At 35.5% G+C, this 14722-nt stretch overlaps 1 long non-coding RNA gene and 1 pseudogene across 7 annotated transcripts; one reads left to right on the top strand and one right to left on the bottom strand.

The window, feature by feature from the left end:
- Window positions 1-346: 346 nt before the first annotated feature.
- LOC132639861 (LEAF RUST 10 DISEASE-RESISTANCE LOCUS RECEPTOR-LIKE PROTEIN KINASE-like 1.1) overlaps window positions 347-14722 on the bottom strand; it is a 68391-nt pseudogene continuing 54015 nt past the window's right edge.
- On the top strand, window positions 3414-7795 carry LOC132641704 (uncharacterized). Of its 7 annotated transcripts, none has more exons than XR_009582940.1 (4): window positions 3414-3837; window positions 4715-4879; window positions 5937-6838; window positions 6951-7795. It is a non-coding gene; the product is annotated as an uncharacterized LOC132641704 (long non-coding RNA). The 7 variants fall into 7 exon arrangements; XR_009582939.1 differs by having other exon boundaries at window positions 5937-6844; XR_009582935.1 differs by having other exon boundaries at window positions 5937-7125; window positions 7232-7795.

The raw sequence follows: 14722 nt of genomic DNA, 5'->3' as shown, positions 1-14722 counted from the left end.
TCTCCACTTGTATTCAAAGAAAATGATTGATCTTCCAAAATTTTCCAACACTCTCATCTTGACTTGGAACTTATTATCAAAGTCTTGAAGAAACAAACATAAAAAAGGGGGCCTTCTAGAGTAGATATTGGACAAATTTGCCACTTATCTTATGATTGACTTGGTCTTAGAAAAGGACAGGATATAGTAATTCTCACTGTTTTACTCATGTGAACAAAACCTGTCTGACTGTCTAGTTTTATCTTTCACTTGTGCTTTCTACTTCCATTTTTTGTAATATGGCACCACCTGTTAATGGTAGCCGGGTTTTGTGTCCTCCTGACCACCGAATAGGGCTTCACTGCCACTACATATGAATAGGCAGCGTGATGTAGGGCCAGAAGGTCCAATGCTCCTTTTTAACTGTTTCTTTTGAAGTAATAGAATGGTAATATGGCTTCACGGCAGAGCTGGTCATTCTCTTAACAAGCGTATCTGACGTAGACCCGAGAGATGGATTTATCAGTTCATCAAATGCACATCTTTGTATCCTGTTTATCGCAAAGTTAGCCAAATTGATCTCGTGCTTATGCCTACTTATATCCACTGCTTGCATTGATGATACGAGCTCGATTAGGACAATGCCAAAACTATAAACATCACTTTTGTCAGTCAGCTGATAACTAACATTGGTGATACTCAGGATCAACATATCCAGGTGTCCCTTGAGGAGCGGTTGATATGTGAGAAACGTCATTAGCGAAAAGCCTCGAGAGCCCAAAATCTGCAACTTTGACACGATAGTTGTTGTCAAGAAGGATGTTATTAGTCTTGACGTCGCAATCAATTACATCAAAAGCATGGAGATAAGCCAATGCACTGGCTGTTGCTACTGCAATGTTCATGCGGATGGGCCACGTGAGCATTCCCTCTGCTGCTCTTTCGCCATGGAGATGATCAGAAACTGTTGCATTAGGAATATATTCATAAACAAGGAGAAGTTCACGGCTTTGTCTTGATGTGCAGCCATAAAGGGACACAAGATTAACTAAAAACAAGCTATTTACCTACGCGGGTTACCGAGGGACAAATTAGATGTCACTATTCCGAGGTACTTTGCCACGGCGTCCCTCGGAAAAGTCAAATATTTTAATTTTTAATTATTTTTTAAAGATACCGAGGGACATCCCTCGGTAAATTATTTGACTTTTTTAAAGTCAACATTTAATTGACTATACCGAGGGACTCTATCGGTACATAATAAAAAATAAATTAAAATTTCCGAGAGAGACCCTCGGTAATATAAATATAAATATTTTGAATTTCTTTTTTCCTGTACCAAGGGACACCATCAGTATGTTAATAAAAAATAAATGAAAATTAAATAAAATGTACCGAGGGAGTCTCTCGATAGAGTAGATATAATTATTTTGAGTTTTCTTTTTGAAATTACCGAGGGACGTCTCTTGGTAAATTAAATATGTAAAATTGAGTATTTAATAAATAATTATTTTATATTTTTTAAATAAAAAATAGCGATGGTGTCAATTGGTAAGTCCCTCGGTAATTGTTTAAAGTTTTTTTTTTCTTTTTTCAGTTATATTACATTTCTAGACTTATCATAAGAAAATTAACTAGTACCACTTATTTATTGTACCGAGTAAAAGTGTATAGTGATAGCACTCTAAAGAATGTTATAAGTGATAAGTTTAAAAAGTGATAGTATAAATAGAAGTGTTCTTATTGGCATCCTTAATAACAGTTAATGATTGTTTAGCTTATAAATTGACAATGGTTAAAGTGCATTGTATTAGAAGTATTGTTTAGTAATGTTAGTGATTGATAAGTCCATTATATAATAATTCTAGTAAGTAGAAGTATATTAGTGGTATTCTAAGTAATACTGATTGATTAACTTATAAATCGATAATTACACTAAGTAGTATATAGTGCATGAGTGGTATCTTTAAGAAATATTATTGATTGATTAGCGTATACGTCAATAATTACAGTATGTGAAATTGTATTTGTGATATTAATCTATTATGTTACAACTACTTAATGAGTCCGAATGATTATTAAAGATCTGTAACAAAGTCTTAATATCATTAAAATGTCGATTAAAAAAATTCTACAAAGATGGCAGCTCATCGTTTCCTCCATTTAATTATCGCTACCATTACGACATCTCCCATCATTATCAATTATTGTCACTGCCTACCATTATTAACTGTCACTACTCACAACCACTGCCATTATCAATTACTATAATCAACGTACAATGCCACTAGTCACTATTTACAATCATCACCACCAACCACCATTTTTACAACACACCATCGTTCATGACTACCTGCAATCACCACAATCAGTCACCATTATATATCGTCTATCACCGTCATCGTTCACTACTATGTATCGTCAATCACCGTCGTCATTTACAAACATTATTAGCTATCACTATCAATCACCACCACCAACTACTACCAGCATTCATTACCACTAGCTACTACCTACAATACCACCATTAGTCGACACCATCTTCAGTTGACACCTACAAGACCACCTCTAGTATTGCCACCACACCAGCCTTCATATAATATTTTAAAAAATATTTTATTGATAACATATTGAATTCATTTTGTATTGTATTAAATTTCATACTAATTTTTTTAAAATAAAGACATATTTTACACATTCAGATATTGTAAAGCAAACTGTCTTAACTCTTAATAATGTAGTATTCAGACCTTAACACAATATCTTAGTATTCATATGTGTTTTTAGATTCAGACATATAATTCTTAATGCATATCTTAAATATTAAGTTATGCGTTTAGATTTGTTTGGAGATAATTTGGTTTGCATTCCTAAACAAAATTTTATTTTCACTCTTTGATAATAAATTCATATTTTATTAAAACAATCTCAATTTTGTCTTCACAAATATATAATATATCTTTTGTTAAGTTAAAATTTTATTCAACTGGTGATTCTATCTAAAATAGGCTAATTTGAGTTATCAATTTTTTTAAAGTAAATTGTTTTGCAAGTTTTTTACAAAATTTGATGGTTATTATCTAAATTTAATATTTTTATTTACTTATTATCTCAAAGATTATAAATAGTTTTATACCCCCTCCGTTTCAATTTATGTGAACTTATTTTTTTATTAGTCCGTGCCAAAAAGAATGATCTCTTTGTATAATTGGAAACAATTTACCTTTATGCAATGATTTATAGCCACACAAAATATATGTGACTCATTTAACATCACAAGTTTAAAAGTTTTCTCTATTTTTTAAAATTTCATATAAAGTCAAATGAGTTCACATAAATTGAAACGGAGAGAGTATATACATTCCATTACCCATCCCCATTTGTGTTAAAAAAAAATTAAAAAACTAAGGCTAGAATAAAAGAAACTTAGGCGCTAGAACCTAAGTGGAGCTGAAAAAAGTTGGGAAAGAAAAACAACCGGGAGACTTAGGCGCCATTTATTTTAGCCAAAAGAATAATAGAGCACTTTTAACCTAGCCAAATGGAATGCTCATTCATTCGGAGGACAGAGAATGAGGACTACGAACAGAGAATAACAATAAGAATCACAGGCAAAATTCTTATATTATGTGCTGCTCTCTTCTCAACGGCGCCACTTCAATCACAGGCAAAATTCTCAACGGCGCCACTTCAATCACGAACAGAGGAAAGCTAAGAGACATGAATTAGTTTGAGAATACAGGGCAGAAGATACCCAATTTGTGGAATTGGAAGCAACAGTGAACACAAAGCAAAAAAATTGACTTTGCAATTTCAAAGTGGAGACAAAGTTAGGGTTTTTTCTATATTCTTGAAGAGGTAAGGTTTATTATTTGAAGTCATTAATTACTGCAATTATTTTGAAGGAATTTGAAGTATTCTCAGCTCAAAATTTGTCATCTTTCTAGATTTTAATAGGAAGAATCTTGATTGCATCTGTTGCTTAAATTTCCTGTTTTTTATGTGCAAAGATATAATTTTTAAACATTTTAGGCTTATGCTAAATGAATTCTGATTTGGGTTTTTTTGTGAGAGTATTTTCAGGTTTGCTGGATCTTTTTTACTTAATGCTAAATGGTGGTTTGGTTCCTGATGTAGTGCTGGTGAAAACAACACTGCTATGTGGTTGCTTATTACGTAAAAATGAAAATACTCTCACAAAAAAACCCCAAATCAGAATTCATTTGGGGTTTGTGGTTGCTTATTAGGCAAATTGTGGTTGCTTATTAGGTAAAAATGCACTCTGTACAAGATTTTAGATACCAATGCTTGCTATGCCGATAGAAAAGTTCTTCGACATCTCAACCACTTTTTTCTTTTTAAGTAGAAAAAGCATTAAGGGGCAACGTAAATAATTAGGATAATACAATTTCTTAACTATTTGTTATTTTAGTTTTTTGGGTTTTGAAGTGGTACTTAATTCTTTAGTTCTTAGTTGTAAGTTGTCCGATTATATTGAGATTTATTGTGTATATTAATTCTCTACTATGTGTTACTGCATTGATTTTTCTCTCTAAAGAACTACAAGGAATAGATGTTTGTTATCAAAACAAATTTTATCTATGTTGAAGTTGCATTACTAGGAGATCATGGGTGGAATAAGAAAGTTGAATTTTATCTTATATGGAAACATTAAAGATGTTTTAAGTTGTTAAATGATGCGCATTGGTTAACCTTATTTGTTATTAACATGCAGATTAAAAAGCTTTTATGTGGAGCTTGACGACGTCTTTTTTAACGTTACCCTTCCTTCTCAGAATTTACAGTCCAGTCAGTAATTATGCAAATTTTGTGGATAGTGGGCATACTTTCATACTCTGCTTGGTTCCTGGCAACACGCAAAGGTGCGATGCGAAATTAGGTAAAGTCCTATTCGTCTATTGAGATAGCAAATGTTAATGTTTCTCTTTGATTAAAGAGTCACACATTTCCCCAAGTTAATACTGGTTTTGGTAACTTCCCTAACTCCTTAGGTTTGTATTACTTGTGCCTGGTGCTAAATAGATATAAAAGAGGAAGAGTAGAATAATAAAGCAGAAGGATTTTATTTATAGCCTCAACAAGCCCAGACAACTTGCTAATGATTTGAATGCTCAAGACCGTTAAAATAGAAAGATAAAAGTCCTTGTGACACATTAACCAAAGTGGCATTTTTCAGAAATATCATTTGCTTAAAAGCAGTACAGATTTAAGAGAAGCAATAAGTACCATTGTAATGAAACAAGAGACAGTAATTGTATCTTTTTAATGGCTAGGAGACTGTAACTATGTTTAAACTAAAAACACAAAATTCTAATCTTACAGTAATACTTGGCCCTATAATTTATACAACAAACTAATAGTAGTAGCAGTTTAGTACTTAGGGTGGAAGAGATGATGGAGGTAGGAGTTCATTTTAATGGCACTATCAGAATCTGGCAATGCTAATAATGCAGTGCAGGTAAGCTGTAAACTATCACCAATGCTGATGATCTATACTTGTCGGACTCTTTAAAAATGTCATTGAATGCATGTCGGATCTTCTAAAAGTAGTGCATTTTTTGGAGGATCCGACACATGTGCGGCATTAATTTTGGAGAATCCGAGCAACATAGCTGATGATAGCAACAACTCTTACGTTCTTGTTATTCCTGCCTCTTTGAAGATCTCTAAATATTTTGGTGAAGTTTCTGTATTCTTTTTTGTCAAATACGTGCTTGAACTCTGGGATGGAAACGAATTACAAATGCTTAAGTTAGTTAAGTTTTTATGTCTTCTCCTTTATTCGTTAGTGGAGTCAGGAATGTTTTTCATAAACAACCCATGTCGTTAGAAAGTTTGCTAATAGCAGTTCCCTTATTGTATTTATATTAGATATTAGCACCTGTATTTTGAGAAGCCGACTTACGTGTTTGCTCTGTGTTTGCATGTACTTTCAGGATTTTTGTATGCTTTCTACGGCTCTTCTCTCTCGGATTTATGTGTGATGTTGCTGTCAATTGTATTTTGTTGTTCTAGCAGGTAAGTTATCTGGTCATGATGTCTGGTCATATTGAAAAACTCAACACTAAGAAATTCTTTTACTCTCTTCAAGAAAGACTCGAAAGGGTTCAATGGTTTTAGAGAATACAATCTTCAACTAGTCTTTTCACCATACAAAACAAGTTATGAATTAGATGAAGTCTACGTAAAGCTTACTGTTTACATTCCTTCCGCATCAGAGAAAAGCTTTGAGGACTACTACATGAATACTACATATGCTCTAGAGGGCCGAATGTAACTGTAAAAGACAGACCTATGGGCAGAGAAGGAATGAAAATGAAGACCAAAGTCTTACTAATGGGATTCAAAAATGTTAAATATTGTATCTACTGAAAGTAATCTAGGATGTATGTACAGGTGAAGACAGTTGTGTTTCTTTTTTGCTGAATATTTTTGTTGATTTCATTTCAAGGTGTGAAACTTTAGGTGCCGTTTGGCCATAAAAATTATTCAGGTAGTCTTTGACTTTTTTTTAGTAAAAGTTGTTTAGTAATAAACTTCAATCTCATTATGCAGTAATTAGCTAATCACAGTGATGCTATATGAATATTACTCTTCTAAGAATTGGAATTTTAGGAATTCACTCTACAACTAAACATAGTCAGCATAATAGTTAAGATATCTAACTGTGTTATTAATTAGTCCATGAAGTATAAATTTTGTTGCAACTTGTAGTTACTTAATTTGCAAATTGTGGTTGCTTAATTTTCAGCATCCGCTAGAGTTCTTGCCTTCACTACTGCTATTGTTGTTGTGTTGTTGCTGAAAAACAAAGACCAGAACAGTTTTGTCGTCGCCAGTTGTGGTTCCCTTCTTTATCTCTCTTTTTCCACATAATTCTATTTATTTTTCTTTTGAAATCTATGATTGAATTGGTTTGGTTTTTTCATAATGAACTGGTTTTTTCATAGTGCTTGAGTCAGACGTGGAACTCAAAGCCCAAGTGTGTAACCTCATCAAGTTGCCCTGTTCTCTACCCCCGAGCCCCGATCATGATGATGGAGAGGATGAGGAGGATCAGGAGCATGGAGATGATGAGGATCAGGAGAATAGAGAGTATGGAGAGACTGAAATGGAGTATTAGAGGTCAGTTGTTATTTTTGTTTGACCATTTGGTGAACAGATGCTATGTGTGCCAAAAAGAGTCAAGAGTCAGTCGACATATTTTTTTTGCATTGCCCTGTTGCAGCAGATCTCTAGCACATGTTTACAAAAAATTTTGGAATCAGTTGGACAATCCCATATAGCTTAAAAGGAGCAGTTGAAAGTTGGAGCTTATGGAAAGTGAACAAAACCATCAACAAGATCTGGTAAATGATACCTGCATGTGTTTTTTGGTGTTTATGGACAGAGAAGGAACAACAGATCTTTGATGGGACTTCAACTCCTAATTGTTCTCTAAAATCAAAGTGTTTAGTTAACCTTTTTAGTTGGAGAAATCTATCCCCTGTGAATGATATTATCCCCCTTTTAGATTTCATTGGCTCCCACTCAGTGGCTTAGTAGCCTTGAGTCTTTTGCTCATGGTTTTAAACTCCCAGCTCTTACTAGTTTTATTTTGCAGTGTCTGGAGTTTTTAGCCTTTTCTTTGTAAAGTTTGCATTTGCTTGATGCTTTTGAATATGAATATAACAACTTAGTTCACCAAAATTTTTTTTTGTTATTTTTGTTCCAACTTATGTTACTTTGGCTTGTTTGAAGTCTAGTGGGATGCTTGTGATATATTTTTGCATAACGTCGAAGTTGGTTAGATTCGTACGATGTTTGTTGGCTTAATTTTAATGTATGAATTATTTCGGAGTATTTTTATTATTGTTTTGATGGCTATTATTGGTTGTGTTTCAGTTTCTATTGAATCGGCTATTGAAATATAAGAATATAGCAGGTACTGTAGAAAGAATAGGCATTGCTTGCCAAAATAATACTAGAAATAATGAGGGACTTGCCGATAGAGTCCCTCGGTAATAAGTGTAATTGCAAATCTCAGATTTTCAGGTTGCCGAGGGACGTCCCTCATTATTTTCAAATATCAAAGTACTTTTCATTTAGCTTACCGATGGACATTCCTCAGTAAAATGAAAAATATAATTGTTAAATATTTTATTTATCGAGGGTTGTCCCTCGGTGTATTTAAAATTTTAATTTAATTAACATTAATATACCGATGTATGTCCCTCAGTAAATAATATATCAATATTATATATATTTCTTAAGTATCGAGGGTCATCCCTCGGTATATTTAATTTTGCATGAATGTGAGGGAAGGGAAGTACCGAGGGATGTGTGAGGGTCTCCATCGGTATTTGCCGAGAGTGTCCCTCGATATTATTTACCAAGGGTCAAATTACCCACAAGCCTAGTACCGATGGCGTCCCTCGGTAAATCCTGGTTATCGATGGACGTCCCTCGATAAATTCCGTAGGTAAATCAGGATTTTTTAGTAGTGATTTTGGTGCCTCAAACGAGTAAGAATCTCGATTTCATTTATGAACTGTTGCATTCTCTTGCAGTTGTGCTCATAGAGGCATTTTACTGCAACTTCTCTTCCATCATATAGTTTTCCTAATTCATAATGTGCAAGAACAATGAGATACTGAGTTTTCCAACATATATAGTGAAAAGTGATTAGTTGAACACTTTTCGTCAAAAAATATACAGCGTATATTGAAAATTATACCAAGTATAAACATCAAAATTTGCATTTTATACATATATATTAAATCTTGAACACCCGTAGCGAAATTCTTGGTTTCGCCACGGTGAGCATGGACACATGCTACTTTTACCTTTTGGAATTTGGTGCCTTTTTAACATAATTCTTATGTTCAAAGATAAACTTACCATAATATACAGTTCCAAAACCTCCATCTCCAAGTTCATTAGATGGATCAAAATTGTTGGTGGCTTCCTTAAGTTCAGCATAGGTGAAAACGGGAACCTGAAAACCAAAATATCTGCTCTCTACCTCAAGATGCTGACGAAATTGCGTAGAACCGTTCTTCCCTCTCTTGCGACGCCAGACAGAAAAAATGACAATGTGTAGACACGTGTTTTTTGACCCTCCCCGGGGTGTTTCACCTTCTAGAGTCTAAATATTTCTTTTAATTTTAATTTTGATGGGGCGATTTTATTCTATCTTTATTTAGTAGGCTTATTTTGCGAAAATAAAAAAGAAAAAAATATTTACTATTTTTAGAGTATAAGTTTTGTGTTCAAAAGAATGAAAATTACAAAAATATGTTTTTTTTTTAGGATTTAATTTTGTGTAGCTAGTCATTTTTTTGTAAATAGTATATTTTTCTTTATCTAGGAATAGTTATTAAATATGCCTTATTTTTTGTATTTAAGTAAAAGGTAAATGAAAAAATACATGATAAAAAGACAAGAAAGAAAAACAGATTTTTAACAAGAAGGGTAGAACACGTGACATTGGAGGGAAATATTATTTTTGGTGGTCCCATAATTTGATAAATATACACACACATCAGCATAACAGAAAAAGAGGGAGTCAACTTTTCCACAAGAAAATATAGGACCCACAACAAAAAGTGGGGATAATTTTTATGAAAAGAGGAAAGAGACACAGATAGGGAAATAGGGGGGCCCACACTAAAAAGAAAAAAAAGTAAAAGTGGGCTCCATCAATTTGCATGGGGAAGGAATATATATATATATATATATATATATATATATATATATATATATATATATATATATATATATCATTACACAGAAGGGAGGAAGAATTAGCTATTGGTGACATTTTAGTTTTGAAATTATCATAGATGACTCGTGGGATTACACTTGGGATTAAGAAGATTGAGGTCCAAAATGATTTTTTTTAAACTTTTTAATTTTTTACAAAATACAAAAAGATCCCAATTTAATCCAAATTTTTTGGACATAGTGTCTGGAACCATGGCCTGGACGTAACACGACACTCGGTGCCTGACTGCATGTGACCGAGCGAACCACATGACTTGCTGAATCATTATGATGCATAACATATGCGGAATATAACGTGAATGCATGATGAGCTTTTATAAAACGTATTAAGTCATGATACTTAATAAAGTACTTGTTTAAACATGAGTGAGCCCAAATGGTTATACGACTCCAAATGTCTGATATAACATAACTGACTTGTCTATTCTATGAAACCTCTATCATGAGTCTGACTGAAAAACATAATTACTGGGACAAGGCCCCCAGCATACCTTTAGATGCAAAACTAAATAGAGAAATACAATGTTTAAACCCCGAATGAGGTGGGGCTCACCAATAAGCTGGTACGAACAAATTCTAATGATCAGAAGCGTCGTCCTGTAAATCCGTACCAGCATCGTGAAATACAGGCCCCCGGGCAGTAAAAAGGGACGTCAGCACATTGAATGTACAGGTATGTAAAGCAACCGGAAGAAACAACATGGGACAAGGAATAACATGATAAGAACTAAAACTGAAAACTTGGACATGAACATGAGCATGAGCATGAGTACATATATATATAACATGAGTAAAACATGATAAGTAGGGAGAGCATTTCATAAACCGACACATGATATCACCACGTGGATACGTGGAGTCTGGTACCTCGCCGGACCAGCATAGCCCCTATACCTTGCCAGGGTATAAGGTAATAACGTACCTGATGGAACCATTCAGTGTGAAATTAAGGTATCGTCCAAACTGGGCGGAGTGATCCTTGTCCTATGGTGGCTATATAGTTTCAGGCTATCTGAGCCTTCTCGGTAATTCGTGCAACTCCCAAAAACATAAACATAATATAGTTGGCTAAGAAGCCCATGACTTTCGTGAATTTACTTGTATTTGTCTTGAAATCATGATTTCACGAAATAACTTGTAAACATGGTTTCATGAAATAGCTTGTAAACATGTTCTTGATTTATGAGTAATACAATAGTTCATAATCATATATTTGTAATTGACTTGAAAACATGCTTGTGATTTGTAAAATAAAATCATACAATTTTATATGAACATAATGAGAACACATGAGGAAGAATTCATGATTCATGGATTAAGCTAGGATCCCTAATGTCCGAAATGAAAGATTAGGAATACAATAACGAACATAGATACGAAATTCATGTACATACATACATAATTACGGGCTACCAATATGTTGAGTTTAATGCCCTAGGATTTGAACTTTATAGATTTTACGAAACGGATCATGGGGAAGAACGTAGAGATTCCCACATGTGGATGAAAGTTCTACATACCTTAACTTCCCGCTTTTGAGCGTATCACAATGTCCTTCAATCCTTTCAATTTCAATCTATAGCAATACAAGTCATAGGGATTCTATATTAGTAACAATATCCATGTTTTGTTCATCTAAGCATTTTATCAAACACTTAGTGGGCATGAAGCTCTATAACCCTCATTAATGATGTTTTCTTCACCCAATCCTCATTCTTTTACTTCTAGCTAATTCTACAATCTCAATTAGATGTAATTAACATCATTCTTCATCACCCATATGAATACAACAATCCCAAGTCAACAATCCAACAACTCTAGCATAGTTCATATAATTCTCTTCATCAATTCACAACTATTATTCTCTCAAGAATTCATCAATTCACAACTATAAGTGATTAGGGAGTAGAAACATTACCTTTTTGGGTAGTCACCACGAAATCAACACCCCCAAGTCCGATCTTTAGCTTAAACTGACGGCAACAACTTGTACTACACTTTATCCTTCACGAGCTTCGGGATTCGGGGCCATAAACTTGGTTGATTCTCTACTTTCTCTCTCTAGTTTCCCTTCTCTCTCTAGTTTCCCTTCTCTCTCACTTCCTCTCTCTAAAATCTGAATTTTGGAGAAAAATGGGGCTGCTAGGGTTTCATTTCCCTTATATACCAAGGGGAAATGGGTTTGACCCAACTTGAAAACGGTTTGAGACTTTTCTGTCTTAAAACGTCCATATCTCCCTATCCCGATGTCTCCTGTGAACCCACAACCTATGGTTGGCAAGGTATTTCAATTATCTGCAACTTTCGTTCTTTGAGTTTTCCCAAATTCTCAATTTACGATAGGGTTATGGCCTCCCGAAGTCAGGTGACCCGAAACTTAATTGCGGACCAAGATACGCCCATGTTACGGTCCCGTAACACAAGGGACGGACCGTAACTTGGTGTCGTACCTTGGTGAAAATTTCCAGTAAGTTTCTAGAAATTTTCCCTGTGTTACGGTCCACTGTTACGGTCCGTAACACGAAGTACGGCCCGTAACACGAAGGACGGACCATATCTTGGAGAAAATTTTCAGTGAGGTTCTGGAAATTTTCTCTGTGTTACGGCTCACTGTTACGGCCCGTAACACGAGTTACGGTCCGTAACGTCACCGTAACGCAGACGAATTTTCCAGCTAACAGGCTTCAGTCGAACGGACATAACTCTTTGCACAGATGTCTGTTTAATCCTGATAATATACCGTTGGAAAGATACTTAATAGGGCTACAACTTTCATCAAGGAAGTTCTTCCAGATTCGCAACGGATTAAGGAGTTATCGCTGCCCGAAATAGGCCTATCAACCCACTAGGACTCTAATGATATAGGCTTAAACTCAGCTCCAAGATGCGGGGTGTTACAATATCTCCCCCTTGGGATCATTCGTCCTCGAATGATGGATAATGGTTAAGAATATGGCTGGACATAGCTTGACTACATGAACATGAAGGAAACATGACATGAAACATGGAGACTGAACTAACATGACTTGGTTACATGGAAACGTGAATACATGAACTTGAACGTGAAACGTGAGGCATGAATACATAAGGGACATGACATGAAAATTAAAGGTATTTACCTTGAAGTCTATCTGCCTGCTCTTCAATCAAGTGAGGATATCTGGATTTCATGTCCTCTTTGACTTCCCATGTGGCCTCTTCAACCTTCTGGCTCCTCCATAAGACCTTTACTGAGGCTACTTCCTTAGTTCTCAACTTGCGAACTTGACGGTCAAGAATGGCTACAGGGATCTCCTCATAAGTCAACCCATCCTTAACTGTTATAGTATCAGTAGGAACAACCAACGATGGGTCTCCTACACACTTTCTCAACATGGACACATGAAACACGGGATGTAAAGCAGCCAAATCTTGTGGAAACTCAAGTTCATAAGCTACTAGACCGACCTTTCGTAAAATTCTGTAAGGTCCAATATACCTGGGACTTAGCTTCCCTTTATTGCCAAATCTCATAACACCTTTCATGGGTGAGACTTTAAGGAATACCCAATCATCAACTGAAAATTCTAAATCCCTTCGTCTCATATCTGTATAAGACTTCTGGCGACTCTGAGCTGTTTTCAAATGCTCCTGTATTAACTTGACTTTCTCCATAGCTTGATAAACCAAATCTGATCCTAACAACTCTGGTTCACCTACTTCGAACCAACCAATTGGTGATCTGCACCTTCGCCCATACAGAGCTTCAAATGGTGCCATCCCAATACTAGCATGATAACTGTTACTATAAGAAAACTCAATGAGTGGTAAGTGATCATCCCAATTACCCTTGAAGTCCAAGACACATGCTCTCAACATATCCTCCAGAGTCTGAATAGTACATTCTGCCTGGCCATCTGTTTGTGGATGAAAAGCTGTACTGAGGTTCACCTTGGTACCCAATCCTTTCTGAAAGGATTTCCAGAAGTTCGCTGTAAACTGAGCACCACGATCTGAAATAATGGACACTGGTGTACCATGCAAACTGACAATCTCATTAACATACAACTTGGCATAATCTTCTGCTGAATATGTGGTCTTGACTAGCAAAAAGTGTGCTGACTTAGTAAGTCGGTCAACGATCACCCAAATAGAGTCATGCCTCCTAGCTGAACGAGGTAAACCTGATACAAAATCCATATTGATCATTTCCCATTTCCAAACAGGAATATCAATATTCTGCGCCAAGCCACCAGGCCTCTGGTGTTCGGCTTTCACCTGCTGACAGTTCAGGCACTTAGCTACAAAATCTGCCACATTTTTCTTCATATCGTTCCACCAGTAATTCTCCTTGAGATCATGATACATCTTAGTGGAACCTGGGTGAATGGAATACCTGGAATTGTGAGCTTCTGACATGATTCGCTCTCTGAGTCCATCTACATCTGGGACACATAATTTGCCTTGGTACCTCAAGGTACCATCATCTCCCCCTTGTTCAAAAGCCGTTGTCTTATGTTTGTGAATCCCTTCTTTCAGCTGCAATAAATAGGGATCACTAAATTGTTTCTCCTTAACTTCAACTACTAAAGAGGAAAGAGCACTATTCTGAACAACCACACCACCATCCTCGGAGTCCAAAAGTCGAACTCCAAGATTGGTCAAACGGTGAACTTCCTTGGTCATGACTCTCTTATCCACATCCACGTGGGCTAAACTCCCCATGGAATGCCGACTAAGAGCATCAGCTACAACATTCGCCTTTCCCGGATGATAAAGAATATCCACATCATAATCCTTAAGCAATTCGAGCCATCTCCTCTGTCTAAGATTTAGCTCCCTTTGCTTGAAGATATACTGCAGGCTTTTATGATCCGTGAAGATATCAACGTGTACCCCATACAAATAATGTCGCCATATCTTAAGTGCAAAAACTACAGCTGCCAACTCTAAGTCATGAGTCGGATAATTCCTTTCG

Source organism: Lycium barbarum, chromosome 5 (genome assembly GCF_019175385.1).
Source record: "Lycium barbarum isolate Lr01 chromosome 5, ASM1917538v2, whole genome shotgun sequence".
Taxonomy (NCBI): domain Eukaryota; kingdom Viridiplantae; phylum Streptophyta; class Magnoliopsida; order Solanales; family Solanaceae; genus Lycium; species Lycium barbarum.
Note: the sequence above shows the minus strand (reverse complement) of the source record. Positions and strands in the feature narration are given on the sequence as shown.